Source organism: Salmo salar, unplaced genomic scaffold (genome assembly GCF_905237065.1).
Source record: "Salmo salar unplaced genomic scaffold, Ssal_v3.1, whole genome shotgun sequence".
In the NCBI taxonomy this organism is placed as follows: Eukaryota; Metazoa; Chordata; class Actinopteri; order Salmoniformes; family Salmonidae; genus Salmo; species Salmo salar.
The window spans coordinates 163916-191258 of record NW_025549118.1 but is presented as its reverse complement, the minus strand read 5'-3'; the positions used below and the strand labels follow the sequence as shown (position 1 = coordinate 191258).

The 27343-nt window shown below is 41.4% G+C and overlaps 1 pseudogene; it reads left to right on the top strand.

The window, feature by feature from the left end:
• LOC123735833 (gap junction beta-4 protein-like) overlaps positions 1–26167 on the top strand; it is a 33301-nt pseudogene extending 7134 nt beyond the window's left edge.
• The last annotated feature ends 1176 nt before the right edge of the window (positions 26168–27343 follow it).

Below are 27343 nucleotides of genomic sequence, written 5' to 3'. Positions count from 1 at the left end.
TCTCGACTCAATCATCACTATGGGACAGTTGGAGAACGAATTTGCAAATGTCAGAGAGATAGACAGCAAAGTTGAAACAAATCTCCAAAAACAAAATGTTAGTCTAAAAGAAATGTGAGATAATGTCTAGATGCTTTTTATAGTGGAGTTTATAAATTGCCTGGCTGGGCTGATGAGACAGTGGATTGAGCAGTCAAATGTCTATTCCGGTGTCTATTCCACAAGCCGGTGATAACTTGGAATGTGGTTTTAACCAGTCAGCATTCAGGATTATACAATTGGACTAGATGTTAGTACATAACTGTATTGATATATACATAGTTGAAGTCAGAGGTTTACATACACTTAGGTTGGAGTCATTAAAACTTGTTTTTCAACCACTCCACAAATTTCTTGTTAACAAACTATAGTTTTGGCAAGTCGGTTAGGACATCTACTTTGTGCATGACACAAGTAATTTTTCCAACAATTGTTTACAGAGAGATTATTTCACTTATAATTCACTGGATCACATTTCCAGTGGGTCAGACGTTTACATACACTAAGTTGATTGTGCCTTTAAACACCTTGTAAAATTCCAGATAATGATGTCATGGCTTTAGAAGCTTCTGATAGGCTAAATTATATTTTTTGAGTCAATTGTAGGTGTACCTGTGAATGTATTTCAAGGCCTACCTTCAAACTCAGTGCCTCTTTGCTTGACATCATGGGAAAATCAAAAGAAATTAGCCAAGGCCTCAGAAAAAAAATGTGGACATACACAAGTCTGGTTCATCCTTGGGTGCAATTTCCAAATGCCTGAAGGTACCATGTTCGTCTGTACAAATAATAGTACGCAAGTATAAACACCATGGGACCACGCAGCCGTCATACCGCTCAGGAAGGAGCAGAAGATGCAGAAGATGAATGTGCAAATAGAGATACTGGTGTGCAAAGGAGCAAGATAAATAAATAAATACAGTATGGGGATGAGGTAGTTGGATGGGCTATTTACAGATGGGCTGTGTACAGGTGCAGTGATCGGTAAGCTGCTCTGACAGCTGATACTTAAAATTAGTGAGGGAGATATGAGTCTCCAGCTTCAGTGATTTTTGGAATTTGTTCCAGTCATTGGCAGCAGACAACTGGAAGGAAAGGCGGCCAAAGGAGGTGTTGGCTTTGGGAATGACCAGTGAAATATACCCGCTGGAGTGCGTGCTACGGGTGGGTGTTGCAATGGTGACCAGTGAGCTGAGATAAGGTGGGGCTTTACCTAACAAAGACTTATAGATGACCTGGAGCCAGTGGGTTTGGCGATGAATATGTAGCGAGGGCCAGCAAACAGGTCGTAGTGGTGGGTAGTATATGGGGCTTTGGTGACAAAACGGATGGCACTGTGATAGACTACCTCCAATTTGCTGAGTAGAGTGTTGGAGGCTATTTTGTAAATGACATCGCCGAAGTCAAGGATCGGTAGGATGGTCAGTTTTACGAGGGTATGTTTAGCAGCATGAATGAAGGAGGCTTTGTTTACAAAATAGGAAGCCGATTCTAGATTTAATTTTGGATTGGAGATGCATAATGTGAGTCTGGAAGGAGAGTTTACAGTCTAATCAGACACCTAGGTATTTGTAGTTTTCAAAATATTCTAAGTCAAATCCATCCAGAGTATAGATGCTGGACGGGCGGGTAGGTGTGGGCAGCGATCGGTTGAAGAGCATGCATTTAAGAGCAGTTGAAGGCCACGGAAGGAGTGTTGTATGGTATTGAAGCTCTTCTGGAAGTTTGTTAACCTCTATGGGCTAGGTGGGACGCTTGTGTAATCCCGTGGCGCGATATTCAAATACCTCAAAAATGCAAAAACTTCAATTTTTCAAACATATGACTATTTTACACCATTTTAAAAGACAAGACTCTCGTTAATCTAACCACACTGTCCGATTTCAAAAAGGCTTTACAAGGAAAGCAAAACATTAGATTATGTCAGCAGAGTACCCAGCCAGAAATAATCAGACACCCATTTTTCAAGCTAGCATATAATGTCACATAAACCCAAACCACAGCTAAATGCAGCACTAACCTTTGATGATCTTCATCAGATGACAACCCTAGGACATTATGTTATACAATACATGCATGTTTTGCTCAATCAAGTTCATATTTATATCAAAAACCAGCTTTTTACATTAGCATGTGACTATCATGTGACTAGCATTCCGACCGAACACTGCCGATGAATTTACTAAATTACTCACGATAAACGTTCACAAAAAACATAACAATTATTTTAAGAATTATAGATACAGAACTCCTCTATGCACTCGATATGTCCGATTTTAAAATAGCTTTTCGGTGAAAGCACATTTTGCAATATTCTAAGTAGATAGCCCGGCATCACAGGGCTAGCTATTTAGACACCCAGCAAGTTTAGCACTCACCAAAGTCAGATTTACTATAAGAAAAATTGTATTACCTTTGGTGTTCTTCGTCAGAATGCACTCCCAGGACTTCTACTTCAATAACAAATGTTGGTTTGGTCCCAAATAATCCATTGTTATATCCAAATAGCGGCGTTTTGTTCGTGCGTTCAAGACACTATCCGAAAGGGTAAATTAGGGTTACGAGCACGGCGCATTTCGTGACAAAAACATTCTAAATATTCCATTACCGTACTTCGAAGCATGTCAACCGCTGTTTAAAATCAATTTTTATGGCATTTTTCTCGTAAAAAAGCGATAATATTCCGACTGGGAAATCGTTTTTTATTACACAGAGAGTGAAAGTAAAAGCATGCTATCCCCTCATGCATGAGCCTCAGTCTAATGGCCCTCTGATAGAGCACTTGCCAAACGCGCTAATGTGTTTCAGCCTGGTGATGGAATTACATCGTTCAGCTTTTTCCCGCCTTCTGAGAGCCCATGGGAGCCGTAGGAAGTGTCACGTCATGCCAGAGATCCCCTGTATTTGTTAGAGATGATCAAGGAGGGCAAGAAATGGTCAGACAGGCCACTTCCTGTAAGGAATCTTCTCAGGTTTTGGCCTGCCAAATGAGTTCTGTTATACTCACAGACACCATTCAAACAGTTTTAGAAACTTTAGGGTATTTTCTATCCAAAGCCATAATTATATGCATATTCTAGTTACTGGGCAGGAGTAGCAACCAGATTAAATCGGGTACGTTTTTTATCCGGCCATGCAAATACTGCCCCCTAGCCCCAACAGGTTAACACAGTGTCCAAAGATGGGCCAGAAGTATACAGAATGGTGTCATCTGCATAGAGGTGGATCAGAGACTCACCAGCAGCAAGAGCGACATCATTGATGTATACAGAGAAGAGACTTGGCCCGAGAATTGAACCCTGTGGCACCCACCCAGAGACTGCCAGAGGTCCAGATAACAGGCCCTCCGATTCGACACACTGAACTCTATCAGAGAAATAGTTGGTGATCAAGGCGAGGCAGTCATTTGAGAAACCAAGGCTATTGAGTATGACGATTAGAATGCGGTGATTGACAGAGTCGAAAGCCTTGGCCAGGTCGATGAATACGGCTGCACAGTACTGTCTTTTATCGATGGTGGATATGTTATTGTTTAGGACCTTGAGCGTGGCTGAGGTGCACCAATGACCAGCTCGTAAACCAGATTTCACAGCGGAGAAGGTACGGTGGGATTCGAAATGGTCGGTGATCTGTTTGTTAACTTGGCTTTCGAAGACTTTAGAAAGGCAGGGTAGGATAGATATAGGTCTGTAGCAGTTTGACCGCGGCAGCTTTCCAATCTTTGGGAATCTCAGACGATACGAAAGAGAAGTTGAACAGGCTAGTAATAGGAGTTACAACAATTTCGGCAGATAATTTTAGAAAGAGAGGTTCCAGATTGTCTAGCCCGGCTGATTTGTATGGGTCCAGATTTTGCAGCTCTTTCAGAACATCAGCTATCTGGATTTGGGTGAAGGAGAAATGGGGGGCTTGGGCAAGTTGCTGTGGGGGGTGCAGAGCTGCTGACTGGGGTTGGGGTAGCCAGGTCTGTCTGGATTTGGGTGAAGGAGAAGCGGGGTGGGGGGGCTTGGGCAAGTTGCTGAAGGGAGTGCTGAGATGTTTGTGTGCATGCATACCTAGTGTATTATAACCTGTTATGTTAGTATCGATGTTAAATAAAAGTGAAAATAAAATGCTTCTTTCAGTCTGAGTATGAATGCCACCCTGAGTGTTTCCCTGTAGTTTTCTTGGCCTTAAACAAACAAGGTGTTCAAGAAAACAGGATGGCTTTCATACTCGGACTGAAAGAAGCATTGCATTTTCACTGTCAAGTAGAAGGGCACACACACACACTCACACACACACACACACACACACACACACACCTCTGACAGACTCTGTTACACACACACACTCCTCTGACAGACTCTGTTACACACACACACTCCTCTGACAGACTCTGTCACACACACACTCCTCTGACAGACTCGACACACACACACACACACACACACCCTCTGACAGACTCTTACACACACACACACACCTCTGACAGACTCTGTTACACACACACACTCCTCTGACAGACTCTGTCACACACACACTCCTCTGACAGACTCTGTTACACACACACACACACACACACTCCTCTGACAGACTCTGTTACACACACACACACACACACACACACACACACACACCTCTGGTCTAAATCAGCCCCTGATTAGAGGGGAATAATGACATGACGTCCCAGGTCTAAATCAGTCCCTGGTTAAAGGGGAATAATGACCTGATGTCCCAGGTCTAAATCAGTCCATGGTTAAAGGGGAATAATGACCTGATGTCCCAGGTCTAAATCAGTCCATGGTTAAAGGGGAATAATGACCTGATGTCCCAGGTCTAAATCAGTTTAGAGGGGAACAATGACCTGATGTCCCAGGTCTAAATCAGTCCCTGATTAGAGGGGAATAATGACCTGATGTCCCAAGTCTAAACCAGTCCCTGGTTAAAGGGGAATAATGACCTGATGTCCCAGGTCTAAATCAGTCCATGGTTAAAGGGGAACAATGACCTGATGTCCCAGGTCTAAATCAGTCCCTGATTAGAGGGGAATAATGACCTGATGTCCCAAGTCTAAACCAGTCCCTGGTTAAAGGGGAATAATGACCTGATGTCCCAGGTCTAAAATCAGTCCCTGATTAGGGGAGAACAATGACCTGATGTCCCAGGTCTAAATCAGCCCCTGGTTAAAGGGGAATAACGACCTGATGTCCCAGGTCTAAATCAGTCCCTGGTTAAAGGGGAATAATGACCTGATGTCCCGGGTCTAAATCAGCCCCTGATTAGAAGGGAATAATGACATGACGTCCCAGGTCTAAATCAGTCCCTGGTTAACCTCTCTAGGGTATGTGGGACGAAATCGTCCCACCTAGTCAACAGCCAGTGAAATCGAGTGGCGCGATATTCAAATACCTTAGAAATGCTATTACTTCAATTTCTCAAACATATGACTATTTTACACCATTTTAAAGACAAGACTCTCGTTAATCTAACCACATTATCCGATTTCAAAAAGGGTTTACAACGAAAGCAAAACATTAGATTATGTCAGCAGAGTACCTAGCCAGACACCCATTTTTCAAGCTAGCATATAATGTCACAAAAACCAAAACCACAGCTAAATGCAGCATTAACCTTTGATGATCTTCATCAGATGACACTCCTAGGACATTATGTTATACAATACATGCATGTTTTGTTCAATCAAGTTCATATTTATATCAAAAACCAGCTTTTTACATTAGCATGTGATGTTCAGAACTAGCAAACATACCGAAAACTTCCGGTGAATTTACTAAATTACTCACGATAAACGTTCACAAAAAACATAACAATTATTTTAAGAATTATAGATACAGAACTCCTATATGCAATCGCGGTGTCAGATTTTAAAATAGCTTTTCAGCAAAAGCACATTTTGCAATATTCTGAGTAAATAGCTCGCCATCACGGGCTAGCTAATTTGACACCCACCAAGTTTGGCACTCACCAAACTCAGATTTACTACAAGAAAAATTGGATTACCTTTGCTGTTCTTCGTCAGAGGCACTCCCAGGACTTCTACTTCAACACCCAATGTTGTTTTGGTTAAAAAAAAAACATAGTTATATCTAAATAGCTGCGTTTTGTTCTTGCGTTCAAGACACTATCCGAACGGTGACGTGCCGGCGCATATCGTGACAAAAAAATTCAAAATATTCCATTACCGTACTTCTAAGCATGTCAAACGCTGTATAAAATACATTTTTATGTGATTTTTCTCATAAAATAGCGATAATATTCCAACCGGGAGACCTTGTTTTCATTCAAACACTGAAAATAGAAAATGGAGTCTTCACATGCACGCCCGCACCAGTGCCATGGTTCTCAGAACAACCACTTTCCAAAACCCCTACTGTTTTTTGCCCAGGGACTGCAGAGTTATCATTCCCCATTCTGGCGCCTTCTGAGAGCCTATGGGAGCCTTAGAAAATGTCACGTTACAGCAGAGATCCTCTATTTTCGATAAAGAGGCTACAGAAGGCCAAGAAATGGTTAGACAGGGCACTTCCCATAAAGAATCTTCTCAGGTTTTGGCCTGCCATATGAGTTCTGTTATACTCACAGACACCATTCAAACAGTTTTAGAAACTTTAGGGTTTTTCTATCCCAAAAAAATAATTATATGCATATTCTAGTTTCTGGGCAGGAGTAATAACCAGATTAAATCGGGTACGTTTTTCATCCGGCCGTGAAAGTACTGCCCCCTATCCTAAACAGGTTTTAACCTGTTATGGCTAGGGGGCAGTATTTTCACGGCTGGATAAAAAACGTACCCGATTTAATCTGGTTACTACTCCTGCCCAGTAAATAGAATATGCATATAATTATTGGCTTTGGATAGAAAACACTCCAAAGTTTCTAAAACTGTTTGAATGGTGTCTGTGAGTATAACAGAACTCAAATGGCAGGTCAAAACCTGAGAGATTCCTTTACAGGAAGTGGCCTGTCTGACCATTTCTTGAACTTCTTTGCCATCTCTATCTTTTTCAAAGGATCTCTGCTCTAACGTGACACTTCCTACGTCTTCCATGGGCGCTCAGAGCCCCGGAAAAACCTGAATGTCGTCATCCCAGCCCCAGGCTGAAACACATTATCGCCTTTCTCAAGTGGCCGATCAAGGGACTGTGGGCTTCGGCGCGTGCCCTGGCCGCCCCGTCTTTGTGATTTTTCCTCTGTTTGCCGAAAAGGAGATTCCCGGTCAGAATATTATCGCTTTTTTATGAGATAAATTGCATAAAAATTGATTTTAAACAGCGGTTGACATGCTTCGAAGTACGGTAATGGAATATTTAGACATTTTTTGTCAAGAATTGCGCCATGCGCACGACCCTGATTTACCATTTCGGATAGTGTCTGGGACGCACGAACAAAACGTCGCTATTCGGATATAACGATGGATTATTTTGGACCAAACCAACATTTGTTATTGAAGTAGCAGTCCTGGGAGTGCATTCTGACGAAGACAACAAAAGGTAATCAAACTTTTATAATAGTAAATCTGATATTGGTGAAGGCTAAACTTGCCGGGTGTCTAAATAGCTAGCCCATGATGGCTGGGCTATGTACTTAGAGTATTGCAAAATGTGCTTTCACCAAAAAGCTATTTTAAAAACGGACATATCGAGTGCATAGAGGAGTTCTGTATCTATAATTCTTAAAATAATTGTTATGCTAGTTTTGAACGTCACATGCTAATGTAAAAAGCTGTTTTTTGATATAAATATGAACTTGATTTAACAAAACATGGATGTATTGTATAACATAATGTCCTAGGTGTGTCATCTGATGAAGATCATCAAAGGTTAGTGCTGCATTTAGCTGTCTTCTGGGTTTTTGTGACATTATATGCCAGCTTGAAAAATGGGTGTCTTATTATTTCTGGCTTGGTACTCTGCTGACATAATCTAATGTTTTGCTTTCGCTGTAAAGCCTTTTTGAAATCGGACAGTGTGCTTAGATAAAGGAGAGTCTTGTCTTTAAAATGCTGTGAAATAGTCATATGTTTGAAAAATTTAAGTTTTTGTATTTTTGAGGAATTCGTAATTCGCGCCACGCCTATCATTGGATATTGGAGCAGGTGTTCCGCTAGCGGAACGTCTAGATGTAAGAGGTTTTAAAAGAAGAATCCTAGAGTGTCAGCTAAAGACTTACAGAAATCTCTGGAACATGCTAACATCTCTGTTGATGAGTCTACGATACGTAAAACATTAAACAAGAATGGTGTTCATGGGAGGACACCGTGGAAGAAGCCACTGATGTCCCCCAAAAGAATTTTGCACGTCTGAAGTTCACAAAAGAGCACCTGGATGTTTCACAGCACTTCTGGTAAAATATTCTGTGGACAGATGAAACTAAAGTTAAGTGCTTGGAAGGAACACACAACACTATGTGTGGAGAAAAAAGGCACAGCACACCAACATCAAAACCTCAACACAACCGTAAAGTATGGTGGAAGGAGCGTCATGGTTTGGGGCTGCTTTGCTGCCTCAGGGAAGCTTGCCTAACTGGTAAAAAAAATGGTGATACCCTCAATTAAAATAATGTTTGTCTGCCATTGTAATTACCCTGACTGAAATTCACACACCCTTCTTCAGGTTAATAACCACCTGTCGATAAAAAAACCCCAGGTAATTAGATCTACGTACAGTACTACACATTTCATCGTTGGACAGCTCGCTATCGTCGACGGAAAAATTAATTCCCAAGTTTATCAAGACATATTGTATTGCAGGAGAATGTAAGGCTATCTGTCTGCTAATTGAAGCTCAACAGCAGTTAGGTGATGCAACAGGACAACGACCCAGAACACAGAAGTAAATCAACAACAGAATGGCTTGAACAGAAGAAAATACGCCTTCTGGAGTGGCCCAGTCAGAGTCCTGAACTCAACCCGATTTAAAATGCTGTGGCATGATCTCGAGAGCAGGTCACACCAGACATCCTAAGAATATTGCTGAACTGAAACAGTTTTGTAAAGAGGAATGGTCCAAAATTCCTCCTGAACGTTGTGCAGGTCTGATCCGCAACTACAGAAAACATTTGGTTGAGGTTAACTGGTTACTAAATCCAAGGGTTCACATACTTTTCCCACCCTACACTGTGAATGTTTACATGGTGTGTTCAATAAAGACATGAAAACGTATAATTGTTTGTGTGTTATTAGTTTAAGCAGACCGTGTTTGTCTTTTGTTGTGACTTAGATGAAGATCAGTCATCAGTCAAATTTTTAAGACCAATTTATGCAGAAATCCAGGTAATTCCAAAAGGTTCACATACTTTTTCTTGCCACTGTATGTAGTATACAGTATATTAGTGTGGGTATTCGAACACAGTTTATAGGTATCTACTAAGTCTATGGGTACCTGTTAACATGCTAGTAGATACACATAGGCTTGCAGCCATTGTGCTAACGTTAGTTAGCATTGGCTCACAAAACTACCTCTAACTTCCTTCATACTGGACACAGACACATAACAATCATATCCACAAGTTCATCTGACTATGGGGAAGTAGATAAAGGGCATCCCTCTAAGGCAAAAACATAAATGTCTAGCAACACAAAAGTTGCATGTTTGAATCTCATCACAAGTAACTTAAGCATTTTGCTAATCAGCAAATTTGTAAACTACAGTGGGGGAAAAAAAAGTATTTGATCCCCTGCTGATTTTGTACTTTTGCCCACTTACAAAAAAATTATCAGTCTATAATTTTAATGGTAGGTTTATTTGAACAGTGAGAGACAGAATAACAACAAAAAATCCAGAAAAACGCATGTCAAAAATGATTCGCATTTTAATGAGGGAAATAAGTATTTGACCCCTCTGCAAAACATGACTAAGTACTTGGTGGCAATCACAGAGGTCAGAGGTTTCTTGTAGTTAGCCACCAGGTTTGCACACATCTCAGGAGGGATTTTGTCCCACTCCTCTTTGCAGATCTTCTCCAAGTCATTAAGGTTCCGAGGCTGACGTTTGGCACCTCGAACCTTCAGCTCCCTCCACAGATTTTCTATGGGATTAAGGTCTGGAGACTGGCTAGGCCACTCCAGGACCTTAATGTGCTTCTTCTTGAGCCACTCCTTGGTTGCCTTGGCCGTGTGTTTTGGGTCATTGTCATGCTGGAATACCCATCCACGACCCATTTTCAATGAGCCTGGCAGAGGGAAGGAAGTTCTCACCCAAGATTTGACGGTACATGGCCCCGTCCATCGTCCCTTTGATGCAGTGAAGTTGTCCTGTCCCCTTAGCAGAAAAACACCCCCAAAGCATAATGTTTCCACCTCCATGTTTGACGGTGGAGATGGTGTTCTTGGGGTCATAGGCAGCATTCCTCCTCCAAACACGGCGAGATGAGTTGATGCCAAAGAGCTCCATTTTGGTCTCATCTGACCACAACACTTTCACCAGTTGTCCTCTGAATCATTCAGATGTTCATTGGCAAACTTCAGACGGGCATGTATATGTATTCTTGAGCAGGGGGACCTTGCGGGCGCTGCAGGATTTCAGTCCTTCACGGCGTAGTGTGTTACCAATTGTTTTCTTGGTGACTATGGTCCCAGCTGCCTTGAGATCATTGACAAGATCCTCCCGTGTAGTTCTGGGCTGATTCCTCACCGTTCTCATGATCATTGCAACTCCACGAGGTGAGATCTTGCATGGAGCCCCAGGACGAGGGATATTGACAGTTCTTTTGTGTTTCTTCTATTTGCGAATAATCGCACCAACTGTTGTCACCTTCTCACCAAGTAGCTTGGCGATGGTCTTGTAGCCCATTCCAGCCTTGTGTAGGTCTACAATCTTGTCCCTGACATCCTTGGAGAGCTCTTTGGTCTTGGCCATGGTGGAGAGATTGGAATCTGATTGATTGATTGCTTCTGTGGACAGGTGTCTTTTTTACAGTTAACAAGCTGCGGTTAGGAGCACTCCCTTTAAGAGTGTGCTCCTAATCTCAGCTCGTTACCTGTATAAAAGACACCTGGGAGCCAGAAATCTTTCTGATTGAGAGGGGGTCAAATACTTATTTCCCTCATTAACCTGTTGGGGATAGGGGGCAGTATTTGCACGGCCGGATAAAAAACGTACCCGATTTAATCTGGTTACTACTCCTGCCCAGTAACTAGAATATGCATATAATTATTGGCTTTGGATAGAAAACACCCTAAAGTTTCTAAAACTGTTTGAATGGTGTCTGTGAGTATAACAGAACTCATATGGCAGGCAAAAACCTGAGAAGATTCTGTACAGGAAGTGCCCTCTCTGACCATTCCTTGGGCTTCTTGGCTCTGTTTATTGAAAACTTAGGATCTTTGCTGTAACGTGACACTTCCTACGGCTCCCATAGGCTCTCAGAACCCGGGAAAAAGCTGAATGATGTAATTCCAGCTCCAGGCTGAAACACATTAGCGCCTTTGGTAAGTGGCCGATCAGAGGACCATCTGACTGAGGCTCGTGCACGAGGGGATCCCATGTTTTTATTTTCTCTCTGTACTAAAACACGATTTCCCGGTCGAAATATTATCACTTTTTTACGAGAAAAATGGCATAAAAATTGATTTTAAACAGCGGTTGACATGCTTCGAAGTACGGTAATGGAATATTTAGATTTTTTTTGTCACGAAACGCATCGTGCGCGTCACTCTTCTTTACACTTCGGATAGTGTCTTGAACGCACGAACAAAACAGAGGATATTTGAACATAACTATGGATTATTTTGAACCAAACCAACATTTGCTATTGAAGTAGAAGTCCTGGGAGTGCATTCTGACGAAGAACAGCAAAGGTAATAACATTTTTCTTATAGTAAATCTGACTTTGGTGAGGGCTAAACTTGGTGGGTCTCTAAATAGCTAGCCCTGTGATGCCGGGCTATCTACTTAGAATATAGCAAAATGTGCTTTCACCGAAAAGCTATTTTAAAATCGGACATAGCGAGTGCATAGAGGAGTTCTGTATCTATAATTCTTAAAATAATTGTTATGTTTTTTGTGAACGTTTATCGTGAGTAATTTAGTAAATTCACCGGAAGTTTGAGGGGGGTATGCTAGTTCTGAACGTCACATGCTAATGTAAAAAAGCTGGTTTTTGATATAAATATGAACTTGATTGAACAAAACATGCATGTATTGTATAACATAATGTCCTAAGATCATCAAAGGTTAGTGCTGCATTTAGCTGTGGTTTGGGTTTATGTGACATTATATGCTAGCTTGAAAAATGGGTGCCTGATTATTTCTGGCTGGGTACTCTGCTGACATAATCTAATGTTTTGCTTTCGTTGTAAAGCCTTTTTGAAATCGGACAGTGTGGTTAGATTAACCTCTATGGGCTAGGTGGGACGCAAGCGTCCCACCCGTGGTGCACTCCATCAACAGCAGGTGCATTTCAAGAGCGGCAAATTTGAATCCAAATAAATGTCAAAATTCACATTTTTCAAACATACAACTATTTTACACCCTTTGAAAGATAAACATCTCCTTAATCTAACCACGTTTTACGATTTCAAAAAGGTTTTACGGCGAAAGCATAAATTTAGAGTATGTTAGGACAGTACATTTACAAGAGTTGTGTGTAATGTTTTGTCAATTCAAAGACAGGGTCACCAAAACCATAAAACCAGCTAAAATGATGCACTAACCTTTTACAATCTCCATCAGATGACACTCCTAGGACATTATGTTAGACAATGCATGCATTTTTAGTTCTATCAAGTTCATATTTATATCCAAAAACAGCGTTTTACTATGGCATTGATGTTGAGGAAATCGTTTCCCTCCAATAACCGGCAGTCAAGTCAGCACAACAAATTAAATAATTAAAATTAGAAAACATTGGTAAAATATTATATTGTCATTTAAAGAATTATAGATTTACATCTCTTGAACGCAATCAACTTGCCAGATTTAAAAATAACCTTACTGGGAAATCACACTTTGCAATAATCTGAGCACTGCGCTCAGAAAAATACGCGTTGCGATACAGACTAACCGTCATGTTGGGGAGATCTAAAATCGAAAATACTATGTAAACAATCCATTACCTTTGATTCTCTTCATCAGATGTCACTTCCAGGTATCACAGGTCCATAACGAATGTAGTTTTGTTCAAAAAAGCTCATCATTTATGTCCAAAAATCTCCGTCTTGTTAGCACATGATCTAAGCCAGCCGGACTTCTCGTCATGAACGAGGGGAAAAAATATATTTACGTTCGTTCAAACATGTCAAACGTTGTATAGCATAAATCATTAGGGCCTTTTTTAACCAGAACATGAATAATATTCAAGGTGGACGAATGCATTCTCTTTTATAACGTATTGGAACGAGGGTACCCAACATGAACTCGCGCCAGGTGTCTAATGGGCCATCATCGTTCCATGGCTCTTGTTCGGTCAGATCTCCCTCCAGAAGACTGAAAACACTTTGTAAAGGCTGGTGACATCTAGTGGAAGCAATAGGAAGTGCCAAAATATTCCTCAGCCCCTGTGTTTTTCAATGGCATAGGTTTAAAGGTAATACAACACATCAGGTATCCACTTCCTGTCAGAAAATGTCTCAGGGTTTTGCCTGCCAAATGAGTTCTGTTATACTCACAGACACCATTCAAACAGTTTTAGAAACTTTAGAGTGTTTTCTATCCATATATAATAAGTATATGCATATTCTAGTTACTGGGTAGGATTAGTAACCAGATTAACCTTTTAGGGCTAGGGGGCAGTATTGACACGGCTGGATAAAAAAACATACCCGATTTAATCTGGTTACCACTCCTACCCAGTAACTAGAATATGCATATACTTATTACATATGGATAGAAAACACCCTACATTTTCTAAAACTGTTTGAATGGTGTCTGTGAGTATAACAGAACTCAAATGGCAGGTCAAAACCTGAGAGATTCCTTTACAGGAAGTGGCCTGTCTGACCATTTCTTGAACTTCTTTTCCATCTCTATCATTTACTAAGGATCTCTGCTCTAACGTGACACTTCCCACGTCGTCCATAGGCGCTCAGAGCCCGGGAAAAAACAGAATGTCGTCATTCCAGCCCCAGGCTGAAACACATTATCGCCTTTCTCATAGTGTCTGGAACGCACGAACAAAACGCCGCTATTCGGATATAACGATGGATTATTTTGGACCAAACCAACATTTGTTATTGAAGTAGCAGTCCTGGGTGTGCATTCTGACGAAGACAACAAAAGGTAATCAAACTTTTATAATAGTAAATATGATTATGGTGAGTGCTAAACTTGCCGGGTGTCTAAATAGCGAGCCCGTGATGCCTGGGCTATGTACTTAGAATATTGCAAAATGTGCTTTCACCAAAAAGCTATTTTAAAATCGGACATATCGAGTGCATAGAGGAGGTCTGTATCTATAATTCTTAAAATAATTGTTATGCTTTTTGTGAACGTTTATCGTGAGTAATTTAGTAAAATGTTAGCGAATTCCCCGGAAGTTTGCGGGGGGTATGCTAGTTCTGAACGTCACATGCTAATGTAAAAAGCTGGTTTTTGATATAAATATGAACTTGATTGAACAAAACATGCATGTATTGTATAACATAATGTCCTAGGGTTGTCATCTGATGAAGATCATCAAAGGTGAGTGCTGCATTTAGCTGTCTTCTGGGTTTTGGTGACATTATATGCTGGCTTGAAAAATGGGTGTCTGATTATTTCTGGCTTGGTACTCTGCTGACATAATCTAATGTTTTGCTTTCGTTGTAAAGCCTTTTTGAAATCGGACAGTGTGGTTAGATTAACGAGAGTCTTGTCTTTAAATAGCTGTAAAATAGTCATATGTTTGAGAAATTGAAGTAATAGGATTTTTAACGTTTTGAAAATCGCGCCACAGGCTGCCAGTGGCTGTTACGTAGGTGGGACGCAAGCGTCCCACCTAGCCCATAGAGGTTAAATCGGGTACATTTTTTTTATCCAGCCGTGCAAATACTGCCCCCTAGCCCTAACAGGTTAACGAGAGTCTTGTCTTTAAAATGGTGTTAAATAGTAATATGTTTGAGAAATTGAAGTAATAGCATTTCTAAGGTATTTGAATAATGCGCCACGGGATTCCACTGGCTGTTACGTAGGTGGGACGAAATCGTCCCACTGGCCCTAGAGAAGTTAAAATGCAAATCAATTTATACATTTTTGACATGCGTTTTTCTGGATTGTTTTGTTGTTATTCTGGCTCTCACTGTTCAAATAAACCTACCATTAAAATTATAGACTGATCCTTTCTTTATCAGTGGGCAAACGTACAAAATCAGCAGGGGTTCAAATACTTTTTTCCCCCACTGTACTTACTACTTTTTAGCTACTTTGCAACTACTTAGCATGTTAGCTAATCCTTCCCCTAAACCTAACCTTAACCCTTCCCCTAAACCTAACCCTTCCCCTAAACCTAGCCCTAACCCTTAACCTAACGTAGCATATAATACTAAAGCAGTTGAATGTAATATATCATACTAAACAATAAAAACGTAGAATACTATACGTCCTACAATTCAAATTATATTGTACGATGATAGGCCATTGTAATATAAGCTAACGTAGAGTCAAATATTCTACTAAATGGAGTGGCACGGATTTATGTTAAATATAATATGTTTTCCTCTGGTTGTCATGAGGGTAAAATAAGGGAATAATAAAAACTAAATCAGAGAGAATACTGATCAGCTGGGGGGAGGGGGGAGGCACTTGACTGGGTTGGGGTTAAATGATGCTCCCTGTTTGGCGGGCTGTGCTGTGTGCGCCTAATGATGACATCAGAGACAGTGTTAGTGAGGGTCTTGCATCAGACACTCTAGTCCGCTGAGTGTTTACTGTTATTTCTGTGAGATTTAACCTTTCTGGGCAACGTGGGACGCTTGCGTCCCACCCTAGTCAACAGCCCGTGGAATCGCGTCGCGCGAAATACAAATACCTCATAAATGCTATAACTTCAATTTCTCAAACATATGACTATTTTACACCATTTTATAGATACACCTCTCCTGAATCGAACCACGTTGTCCGATTTCAAAAAGGCTTTACAGCAAAAGCAAAACATTAGATTATGTTAGGAGAGTACCCTGCCAAAAATAATCACACTGCCATTTTCTAAGCAACTAGCATGCATCACAAATACCCAACACACAGCTAAATGCAGCACTAACCTTTGACAATCTTCATCAGATGACACTCCTAGGACATCATGTTACACAATACATGCATTTTTTGTTCGATAAAGTTCATATTTATATATAAAAACTGAATTTTACATCGACGCGTGACGTTCAGAAAATATTTTCCCTCAAATGCTTCTGGTGAATCAGCGCTACAATTTACAAATTACTATTCGAAAACATTGTTAAAATGTCATTCAAAGAATTGTAGATTAACATCTCGTGAATGCAACCACATTGGCAGATATAAAAATAACTTTACTGGGAAATCACACTTTGCAATAAACGAGGTGCTATGCTCAGAAAAATAAGCTAGGCGATACAGGTTAGCGCCATCTTGGAACCATCTAAAATCAAATATACTATTGTAAATATTCCCTTACCTTTGATTATCTTCATCAGAAGGCACTTCCAGGAATCCCAGGTCCACAACAAATGTAGTTCTGCTCGAAAAAGTTTATAATTTATGTCCCAATAGCTCCTTCTTGTTAGCACGTTCCAAAGGCTACTCATAATGTACGAGGCTTGTCATCACGAATGTGCAAAAAATATATATTTACGTTCGTTCAAACATGTCAAACGTTGTATAACGTAAATCTTTAGGGCCTTTTTCAATCAGAGCTTCAATAATATTCAAGGCTGACGCATTGTCTTACTAAACGTTTCGTAACGAAAGGGTACCCACGGGCGCCCGCGTCATAGTAGACATGGCCATCCCCCTATGACCAACTTTCCAGGCGTCTCATTCGGTCAGTTTTTACCGGAGAAGACTCAAACTACTTTGTAAAGACTGTTGACATCTAGTGGAAGCCTTAGGAAGTGCTCAATGAATCCTAACTCACGGTGTGTTTCATAGGCAAAGTGTTAAAGGTGATTCCACAAATCAGATTTCCACTTCCTGCATGGAATCTTCTCAGGTTTTGACCTGCCATATGAGTTTTGTTATACTCACAGACACCATTCAAACAGTTTCAGAAACTTTAGAGTGTTTTCTATCCAAATCTACTAATTATATGCATATTCTAGTTACTGGGCAGGAGTAGTAACCACATTAAATCGGGTACGTTTTTTATCCGGCCGTGCAAATACTGCCCCCTAGCCCCAACAGGTTTTAAAGAAGAAGAAAATACTTTGCAGCTTGACAATAAACCATGAAACCCTGTCCATTCTGTTTTCTGTTTTTCAGTGACTGGTTGTCGACCCCCATCCCTCCACCTCCTCCACCTCCTCCTCCTCCTCTTCCAAGATGAACTGGGGTGGGTTGCAGTCCCTCCTCAGCGGGGTGAATAAATACTCCACGGTGTTCGGTCGCGTCTGGCTCTCCATGGTCTTCGTGTTCCGCATCTTGGTGTTTGTGGTGGCCGCTCAGCGCGTCTGGGGAGACGATAGTAGGGACTTTGTCTGTAACACGGCCCAGCCAGGCTGCGTCAACGTCTGTTACGACCACATCTTCCCCATCTCACACATCCGCCTGTGGGCCCTACAGCTCATCTTCGTCACCTGTCCATCTCTGATGGTTGTGGCGCACGCTCAAGTTGCGTGAGGGGAAGGATTCCAAGTACACCGCAATGCATGAAGGGTCGCATTTGTATGCTCATCCAGGGAAGAAGAGAGGAGGCCTGTGGTGGACCTATCTGGTGAGATACTAACATGTACTGTACAGAACACCACAACACCAGACAACACTAACATACTGTACACAACACCACAACAATGTCTGTCTACGCTATATTGGGAATGATACATTACATTATAAAAATGACTCATGTTTTACCTATTTGTTGATGCTCCAGTCTAGTTAATATTCTTCAAATCCCACCTACCAGTGTTTCCCCTATATTCACTAAGGAGCGGTGGGTCGCCATGCAAAAAATTAAGGTAAAATGTTTTCAGTGTAAACTTAAACAACTTAAGCCATATATAAAGTATGTAGAAAATATAATGGACCTGTATATATCTTTTTAAATAAGATCATCTTTGAAAACTAACAATGACCAAAGTAAAAACTAGACAGTCAGGGAGATTCTTAAGCATGAAACTCACCGAGAATCTCACTGCCAATAGACCGCTGATAGGTACTTATCGCAGTAGGAGGCCGTTCCTTCTCATGCTAAAGCAAAAGCGGGACTCGCTGCATGCCTTATCTGGTAGCGACGAACCTATCAGAGAGCACGAACCCCCACAACATCAACAACAAAAAGGGAAAACAATAGGGCATTTTCTCCGTACATCCACAGATGTGCCAGTCACACTTCATATGTAATGTAGGCTATGGAATGGTAGCTATCTGAGTGCACAGACTCAATGCATACAACACCAAATACTTCCTATATTCTAGCTAACCACTGCAGCTAGTATTTTATATTATAATTAAATCACAATGGATTAGCTAGTTTTCCATGAAACAGCTACCTGTGAGTTGGCTGACGAGTCTGTGCCATGTCCTTAGTTAGCTAGCTTTGATGTACTAGCTAGTGAAATTGCTAATGTTAGCTAGCTAAATAGTTGGCTATGGGCTGGCACAGGCAGTATGGGATTGTGGAGAGTGAATCAAATATTTCTTCATCTAACTGTGGTCATCTGGCTAGTAACAACAAGGACATTCTACATAATAGCAACATTAGTGCAGCTAACTATCTAGCTAGCTAACATTGGAATCTAGACCATAAGCAATAGGCATGGATATGTATTGCCAAACAACGCTACTGCCATCTTCTGGTTTGGAGTATTTTAGCAATGCTGAGTGGCTGACTACTTCAAGGTCTTTGCTGTGTGAACACTAAAGATATTGACTGCCGGCAGGCAAACCTTTGGCAGTCCGACCGGTGTGTCTGAGCTTTAAAATTCCATAAATGTCATAGCCTTTTGAGTTTGTTATCATGTTAGAGTCACTCAGACAGCATAAGAACACAGCATAAGCCATGGCAAAATGTGTAGAATTGTCGGTAATTAGCTTTAAAACTGACATGTTTTCTATGAGGTAAACACAGATGAGAAACCCCATGCTTCAGCCTATTTATTTAAAGCCGCAATGCTGCATGCATTGGGCTATAGGTTATAATTCTTTTAAAAGGTACAATTCTATTTCAGGTGTCAACATAATTTAATTTCAATTTATTTTGGAGTAGAATGTCCTTTCTAAAAAAATATATAGAAAGAAAGAGAGAGAGAGACTGTCACGATCACTGTCTTCAAACTCCCTATCGTAAATAAGCCTAGGCGCAGCGTGCATGGAATTCCACATCCTTTAATGAAGTGAAAACAAAAAACAAAACAGAAGGGAAACGTGACGTTCTGGGCCGCTCACAGGCAGCTACACAAAACAAGATCCCACAATCACAGGTGGGAAAAGGGCTGCCTAAGTATGATCCCCAATCAGAGACAACGATAGACAGCTGCCTCTGATTGGACCATACCCGGCAAAAAAACAACGAAATAAGAAAACTAGATTGCCCACCCAAATCACACCCTGACCTGACCAAATAGAGAAATAGAAAGGCTCTCTATGGTCAGGGCGTGACAGAGACAGAAAGAAAGAAAGAGAAAGGAAGAGAAAGAGAGAAAAAGAGAAAGGGAGAGAAAGAGAGACAGAGAAAGAGAAAGAGGGACAGAGATTATGTAACTTCAATATGAGTCAATGTATAGGTTCCATTTAAAGCTCAATGGTAGCCTATGACCAGTGCACTGTCAGGCCTCACATGTAGTAAAGAGGGAACAAGGAGAGGACAAGCACATATTTTACATGACTGGAGACTTTAGCACAATCTTTTTTAGCCTCTTACATCTAGATGTTCCGCTAGCGGAACAACGCTCCAATATCCAATGATAGGGCGTGGCGCGAATTACAAAGTCCTCAAAAATCCCAAAACTTCAATTTTTCAAACATATGACTATTTTACACCATTTTAAAGACAAGACTCTCCTTTATCTAACCACATTGTCCGATTTCAAAAAGGCTTTACAATGAAAGCAAAACATTAGATTATGTCAGGAGAGTACCCAGCCAGAAATAATCACACCCATTTTTCAAGCTAGCATATAATGTCACAAAAACCAAAACCACAGCTAAATGCAGCACTACCCTTTGATGATCTTCATCAGATGACACTCCTAAGACATTATGTTATACAATACATGCATGTTTTGTTCAATCAAGTTCATATTTATGTCAAAAACCAGCTTTTTACATTAGCATGTGACGTTCAGAACTAGCATACCCACCGAAACTTCCGGTGAATTTAGTAAATTACTCACGATAAATGTTCACAAAAAACATAACATTTTAGTAACAATAACAATTATTTTAAGAATTATAGATACAGAACTCCTCTATGCAATCGCTATGTCAGATTTTAAAATAGCTTTTCGGTGAAAGCACATTTTGCAATATTCTGAGTAGATAGCCCGGCCATCATGGCTAGCTATTTTGACACCCACCAAGTTTGGCACTCACCAAACTCAGATTTACTATAAGAAAAATTGGATTACCTTTGCTGTTCTTCATCAGAATGCACTCCCAGGTCTTGTACTTTACACCCAATGTTGTTTTGGTTCCAAATAATCCATAGTAATATCCAAATAGCGGCGTTTTGTTCTTGCGTTCAAGATACTATCCGAAGGGTGACGCGCTGGCGCATATCGTGACAAAAAAATGCAAAATATTCCATTACCGTACTTCGAAGCATGTCAAACGCTGTTTAAAATCAATTTTTATGCGATTTTTCTCGTAAAATAGCAATAATATTCTGACCAGGAGATGTTGTTTTCGTTCAAAGACTGAAAATGTAAAATGGACTCTTCACGTGCATGCGCACGCCCGTTTCATTGTTCTGAGATCGACCACTATCCAAATGCGCTACTGTTTTTCACCCAGGGACTGCAGAGTCATCATTCCCCATTCTGGCGCCTTCTGAGAGCCTATGGGAGCCTTAGAAAATGTCACGTTACAGCAGAGATCCTCTGTTTTCGATAAAGAGGCTATAGAAGGCCAAGAAATGGTCAGAGAGGGCACTTCCTGTATAGAATCTTCTCAGATTTTGGCCTGCCATATGAGTTCTGTTATACTCACAGACACCATTCAAACAGTTTTAGAAACTTTAGGGTGTTTTCTATCCAAATCAAACAATTATATGCATATTCTAGTTTCTGGGCAGGAGTAATAACCAGATTAAATCGGGTACGTTTTTTATCTGGCCATGAAAATACTGCCCCCTATCCTAAACAGGTTAAACTGTTTAGGATAGGGGGCAGTATTTTCACTACCGGATAAAAAACGTCACATGCTAATGTAAAAAGCTGGTTTTTGATATAAATATGAACTTGATTGAACAAAACATGCATGTAGTGTATAACATAATGTCCTAGGAGTGTCATCTGATGAAGATCATCAAAGGTTAGTGCTGCATTTAGCTGTGGTTTTGTTTTTTGTGACATTATATGCTAGCTTGAAAAATGGGTGTGTGATTATTTCTGGCTGGGTACTCTGCTGACATAATCTAATGTTTTGCTTTCGTTGTAAAGCATTTTTGAAATCGGACAATGTGGTTAGATAAATTAGAGTCTTGTCTTTAAAATGGTGTAAAATAGTCATATGTTTGAAAAATTGAAGTTTTGGGATTTTTGAGGCGTTTGTAATTCGCGCCACGCCTATCATTGGATATTGGAGCAGTGTTCCGCTAGCGGAACGTCTAGATGTAAGAGGTTAATAAAGCACAAATGATCAAAATTACAGGCTACTTTGACACTGAGAATAAAAATCCTAGGGCGTTTCACTGCCTACAGTATTTCAGGAGTCAAATAGCAACTCCTGCCAAATCAAATCAAATTGTATTGGTCACATACACATATTTAGCTGATGTTATTGTGGGTGTAGCGTAATGCTTGTGAATACAACTAAATGAAACAGTCACACTTCATATGTAATGTAGGCTATGGGATGGTAGCTAGCTGAGTGCACAGACGCAATGCATACAACACTAAATACTTCCTCTATTCTAGCTAACCACTAGTATTTTATATAGTATATATATATAGTATATAGTAGCTAGTAATCTATATATATAATTAAATCACAATGGATTAGATACTTTTCCATGAAACAGCTACCTGTGAGTTGGCTGCCGAGTCTGTGCCATGTCCTTAGTTAGCTAGCTATGATGTACTAGCTAGTGAAATTGCTAATGTTAGCTAGCTAAATATTTGGCTATGAGTATTTTAGCAATGCTGAGTGGCTGACTACTTCAAGGTCTTTGCTGTGTGAACACTAAAGATATTGACTGCCGGCAGGCAAACCTTTGACAGTCCGACCGGTGTGTCTGAGCTTTAAAATTCCATAAATGTCATAGCCTTTTGAGTTTGTTATGATGTTAGAGTCACTCAGATAGCATAAGAACACAGCATAAGCCATGGCAAAATGTGTAGATTTGTCGGTAATTAGCTTTAAAACTGACATGTTTTCTATGAGGTAAACGCAGATGAGAAACCCTATGCTTCAGCCTATTTATTTAAAGCCGCAATGCTGCATGAGTTGAGCTATAGGTTATAATGCTTTTAAAAGGGAAAATTATATTTCAGAAGGTGTCAACATAATTTAATTTCCATTAATTTAGGAGTAGAATGTCCTTTTTAAAAAAAGAGAGAAAGAGACAGAGAATGAAAGAGAAAGAGAGAGAGAGAAAGAGAGAGAGAGAGAAAGAGAGAGAGGTAAAAGAGAGAGAGAAAGAGAGACAGAGAAAGAGTGAGGCAGAGAATGAAAGAGAAAGAGAGAGAGAGAGGAAAAAGAGAAAGAGAAAGAGAAAGAGAGAGGCAGAGATCGAAAGAGAGAGAGAGGAAAAAGAGAAAGAGACAGAGAAAGAGAGGCAGAGAATGAGAATGAAAGAGAAAGAGGGACAGAGATTATGTAACTACAATATGAGTCAATGTATAGGTTCCATTTAAAGCTCAATGGTAGCCTATGACCAGTGCACTGTCAGGCCTCACATGTAGTAAAGAGGGAACAAGGAGAGGACAAGCACATATTTTACATGACTGGAGACTTTAGCACAATCTTTTTAAATAGAGCACAAATGATCAAAATGACAGGCAAAAAAAAAATCCTAGGCCATTTCACTGCCTACAGTATTTTAGGAGTCAAATGGCAACTCAAATCAAATTGTATTGGTCACATAAACATATTTAGCAGATGTTATTTTGGGTGTAGCGAAATGCTTGTGAATACAACTAAATGAAACATTTTTTTTGCTGTAACCTGTATTTCCTTTCTGGTCTCTTCTATATTGTAATCTCTATCTAATTCTACTCAATCTCTACCTCTGGTTATTACAACATGAATGGAATGGAACGTAACGCCTCTCAATTATTAGATCTGAATGAAACCATTTGAAATAGTCAACTGGACACCCATATTTCCTGCGTGGTCTCTTTAAATATGTTTTTATGATGTTATCTCTAATCCTCCATCTTCTCTCCTCCTTGTAGGTGAGTCTGATCTTCAAGGCGGGCTTCGACGCCGGCTTCCTCTACATCCTCTACTACGTCTACGAGGGTTATGACATGCCTCGTCTCTCCAAGTGCTCCCTGGAGCCCTGCCCCAACACCGTCGACTGCTACATCTCCCGTCCCACCGAGAAGAAGATTTTCACCATCTTCATGGTGGTCTCCTCATCCATCTGCATCTTCATGTGTATCTGTGAGATGGTCTACCTCATCTGCAAGAGGATCCAGAAGACCATCAGGAAGAAGGTGGTAGAGAGTCATGAGATGACGGCGCGGAGGTCGAGATCCAAGTCGTCTGTCAGGGAGGACCCCACCAACACAGCCTCCATTCAGAACCTCTGTAATGTCAAGATGGAGGAGGCGCCATCAGAGAAGAAGAAATAATAGGTCATGTGACGCGGTCAAGCTGGAATGGGAAAAGGAAACAGGAGTGGGAGGAGAGTTTGGCCATCTAAGGTCAGGAGATATGACGTAGGGTGGACTATACGGTCTAAGGTCAGGAGATATGAGGTAGGGTGGACTATAAGGTCTAAGGTCAGGAGATATGACGTAGGGTGGACTATACGGTCTAAGGTCAGGAGATATGAGGTAGGGTGGACTATAAGGCCTAAGGTCAGGAGATATGACGTAGGGTGGACTATAAGGCCTAAGGTCAGGAGATATGACGTAGGGTGGACTATAAGGTCTAAGGTCAGGAGATATGACGTAGGGTGGAATATACGGTCTAAGGTCAGGAGATATGACGTAGGCTGGACTATACGGTCTAAGGTCAGGAGATATGACGTAGGGTGGACTATAAGGCCTAAGGTCAGGAGATATGAGGTAGGGTGGACTATAAGGTCTAAGGTCAGGAGATATGACGTAGGGTGGACTATAAGGCCTAAGGTCAGGAGATATGAGGTAGGGTGGACTATAAGGTCTAAGGTCAGGAGATATGACGTAGGGTGGACTATAAGGTCTAAGGTCAGGAGATATGACGTAGGGTGGACTATAAGGTCTAAGGTCAGGAGATAGCATATGAGGTAGGGTGGACTATAAGGTCTAAGGTCAGGAGATATGACGTAGGGTGGACTATAAGGTCTAAGGTCAGGAGATATGACGTAGGGTGGACTATAAGGCCTAAGGTCAGGAGATATGACGTAGGGTGGACTATAAGGTCTAAGGTCATTTGATATGACATAGGGTGTACTATAAGGCCTAATGTCAGGAGATATGAGGTAGGGTGTACTATAAGGCCTAAGGTCAGGAGATATGTCGTAGGGTGGACTATAAGGTCTAAGGTCAGGAGATATGACGTAGGGTGGACTATAAGGCCTAAGGTCAGGAGATATGAGGTAGGGTGGACTATAAGGTCTAAGGTCAGGAGATATGACGTAGGGTGGACTATAAGGCCTAAGGTCAGGAGATATGAGGTAGGGTGGACTATAAGGTCTAAGGTCAGGAGATATGACGTAGGGTGGACTATAAGGCCTAAGGTCAGGAGATATGACGTAGGGTGGACTATAAGGTCTAAGGTCAGGAGATATGACGTAGGGTGGACTATAAGGTCTAAGGTCAGGAGATATGACGTAGGGTGGACTATAAGGCCTAAGGTCAGGAGATATGAGGTAGGGTGGACTATAAGGCCTAAGGTCAGGAGATATGACGTAGGGTGGACTATAAGGCCTAAGGTCAGGAGATATGACGTAGGGTGGACTATAAGGTCTAAGGTCAGGAGATATGACGTAGGGTGGACTATAAGGTCTAAGGTCAGGAGTTATGAGGTAGGGTGGACTATAAGGCCAAGGTTCAGGAGATATGACGTAGGGTGGACTATAAGGCCTAAGGTCAGGAGATATGAGGTAGGGTGGACTATAAGGTCTAAGGTCAGGAGATATGACGTAGGGTGGACTATAAGGTCTAAGGTCAGGAGATAGCATATGTCGTAGGGTGGACTATAAGGTCTAAGGTCAGGAGATATGACGTAGGGTGGACTATAAGGTCTAAGGTCAGGAGTTATGAGGTAGGGTGGACAATAAGGCCAAGGTTCAGGAGATATGACGTAGGGTGGACTATAAGGCCTAAGGTCAGGAGATATGAGGTAGGGTGGACTATAAGGTCTAAGGTCAGGAGATATGAGGTAGGGTGGACTATAAGGTCTAAGGTCAGGAGATATGACGTAGGGTGGACTATAAGGCCAAAGTTCAGGAGATATGACGTAGGGTGGACTATAAGGCCAAAGTTCAGGAGATATGACGTAGGGTGGACTATAAGGCCTAAGGTCAGGAGATATGACGTAGGGTGGACTATAAGGCCAAAGTTCAGGAGATATGACGTAGGGTGGACTATAAGGTCTAAGGTCAGGAGATAGCATATGTCGTAGGGTGGACTATAAGGTCTAAGGTCAGGAGATATGACGTAGGGTGGACTATAAGGTCTAAGGTCAGGAGATAGCATATGTCGTAGGGTGGACTATAAGGTCTAAGGTCAGGAGATATGAGGTAGGGTGGACTATAAGGCCTAAGGTCAGGAGATATGAAGGAGGGTAGACTATAAGGCCTAAGGTCAGGAGATATGAATAAGGGTGGACTATAAGGCCTAAGGTCAGGAGATATGAGGTAGGGTGGACTATAAGGCCTAAGGTCAGGAGATATGAGGTAGGGTGGACTATACGGTCTCAGTTCAGGAGATATGACGTAGGGTGGACTATACGGTCTAAGGTCAGGAGATATGACGTAGGGTGGACTATAAGGCCTAAGGTCAGGAGCTATGAGGTAGGGTGGACTATAAGGTCTAAGGTCAGGAGAAATGTCATAGGGTGGACTATAAGGTCTAAGGTCAGGAGATATGTCATAGGGTGGACTATACGGTCTAAGGTCAGGAGATATGACGTAGGGTGGACTATAAGGCCTAAGGTTAGGAGATATGTCGTAGGGTGGACTATAAGGCCTAAGGTTAGGAGATATGTCGTAGGGTGGACTATAAGGCCTAAGGTCAGGAGATAGACCTTATAGTCCACCCTACGACATATGCCATCTTCTGACCTTAGGCCTTATAGTCCACCCTACGACATATGCTAAGGTCAGGAGACATGAGGTAGGGTAGACTATAAGGCCTAAGGTCAGGAGATATGACGTAGGGTGGACTATAAGGCCTAAGGTCAGGAGATATGACGTAGGGTGGACTATAAGGCCTAAGGTCAGGAGTTATGAGGTAGGGTGGACTATAAGGCCTAAGGTCAGGAGCTATATCGTAGGGTGGACTATAAGGCCAAAGGTCAGGAGATATGACGTAGGGTGGACTATACGGTCTAAGGTCAGGAGCTATGACGTAGGGTGGACTATAAGGCCTAAGGTCAGGAGATATGAGGTAGGGTGGACTATAAGGCCTAAGGTCAGGAGATATGAGGTAGGGTGGACTATAAGGCCTAAGGTCAGGAGATATGACGTAGGGTGTACTATAAGGTCTAAGGTCAGGAGATATGACGTAGGGTGGACTATAAGGTCTAAGGTCAGGAGATATGTCGTAGGGTGGACTAAAAGGCCTAAGGTTAGGAGATATGAGGTAGGGTGGACTATACGGTCTAAGGTTAGGAGATATGACGTAGGGTGGACTATACGGTCTAACGTTAGGAGATATGACGTA